A 1,991-nucleotide genomic window follows, 5' to 3' on the forward strand; every position below is an offset into this window, starting at 1 on the left:
ACGTCTAGAAGAGGAAAAGCCGGCCACAGTGGACACGAAACCTGCCGCGGCACAACAAGAAGAGGTTCCCATAGTAATACCGGTCGGAGCGACGATAGCCTGCCTAGTAATGGAGGCACACCAAGAAGAAGATCTGGCCTCAGCGAACAGGAAACCTGAGGTGGCAGAATTACAAGAGGTACCCGTACAAGACGCCGAAGTAATGCCGGTCGGAGAACCGAAGAAGAAAAGGCGCAGGGACCGACATCGACGAAACATGAAGAATCCGACTCGGGGAAGTCGTGGACCCCAGATGAAGTTGGCCGTCGTCCACAGGAAGGTGTCCCGCCGCGCAACAGTGGCATGGCGCAAACGCCATATCTTCAAGAAATCTACGACCCAAGGAAATTGTGGCCCATGGCACGAATTGGCTGCCGACAGCAATGTGACTAGTCGTGCAGGTGCGACACGGCGCAAGGGAGATCCCGTAAGGAGATGCTCAACGAGGGTCAATGCTGGGCAAGAAGCTGGGAAAGGAAGGACTGGAACCGTGACAGGACAGACGTCCGGGAGGCGGCGTCAGCCACAACGGAAATGCAGCAAGGGCATAAGGAAACAGGACGTGGAGGAACTACTACGCCTGAGGGAGAAGACCGGCAACGTGATCTTCAGTGGAAGGTTCGCGACACAAGTAGTCGGTACTGCCAATGGGTTACGGAGGATAAGGAAGTGGACCTTGTGGAGGGGTCGACCTCCACCAAAACGAAAGAAGGAGGAGGGCACAGAAGAGGAGCCGGTAAAATAGAAGAACCGGCCTCCCCATTGAGAGTGAATGTGCCATAGAATGAAAGTGATGGATGAATGTGATCTTCTGGCGAGCTGAAAGGAAACCGCTCGAGACGAGCTTTGTCTTAAGAGGGGAGCGGATGTACCGGACGAAGAATAGTCGCTGCAAGAAGAGTAGCCGCAACAACAGGAGATGCTGCAAGAACAGCCACCGAGGAAAAGGAACGGGGATGCACCGTTAGGCTATTCGGGACGAACAGCCTTAAGGAGGGAGCAGTGTGACGTGCTGAGCTATGGATGACCCCCCCCCCCCCCCGCCAGCCGTGATGCGCCGAGCGAAGCCGAAGCGAGCCGATGTTAGCCGAGTCCTAGCATCCTGGTCGCTAGGCAACGCAAGTCAACAGCGGTGACGTCACCAAGTAGTAACAGCGGTTACCTCCGCTAGCGTTACATAGCAACACAGCGACATAGCAACAAGGGTGCCTATTACGTGGCCGTTTTCCCGTATTGTCCGATCGAGGCTACATACGGAGCAGCGAAGGCTATTCACAGTTGAGTTGTACTGAGTTGTACTGAAAGAGTCAGTCAGTCCTGGAGCTACCGCCGAGTTAGCCAGCAACCAGTCAGTTGTATTCTGGCATTGGGAGTGTACTAATTGTGATACTGCAGATAGCAGTAATCGTAAAACTGTAATTTGGGTGATTGTATGAGCGAATGTGAAATAAAATTCGCTATACCAAATACATCGTGAAGTTATTTGTCGCGATATACGCCCGATACGCGACAATATGAACAGCTTTAAAGGAAACAAAAGGAGAAAATAAAAATTCACCTAGTTTATGCCTGGAAAATATTTTAGAATGAAATAACTGATATAATTCACATTATTTAAGCTGAGAAACATTTTTATGCTGTATGAAGAAGTGGAAAATGACAAACTTTTTATAATTCTGTTACTTTGTACAGAAATAATTCAAATACAAATGTTTTTGTTATTTGTGTTTCATTTGAGCACAATTCTTCATTGTCATCAGATATACACTGTACACCTGCCATCTCATACATACATACATACATACATACATACCGGATGTGGAATTTGTCAAAAATCATACAATACATATATACATGCACAATTAAATTTCACATAAATAGTAAGGATTTCACAAAAGTAGTAAAATATCCATCATAAATCCATACATTAACATATACTAGATTTTTTTTTT

This window comes from Cryptotermes secundus, unplaced genomic scaffold, assembly GCF_002891405.2.
Source record: "Cryptotermes secundus unplaced genomic scaffold, Csec_1.0 scaffold699, whole genome shotgun sequence".
NCBI lineage: Eukaryota > Metazoa > Arthropoda > Insecta > Blattodea > Kalotermitidae > Cryptotermes > Cryptotermes secundus.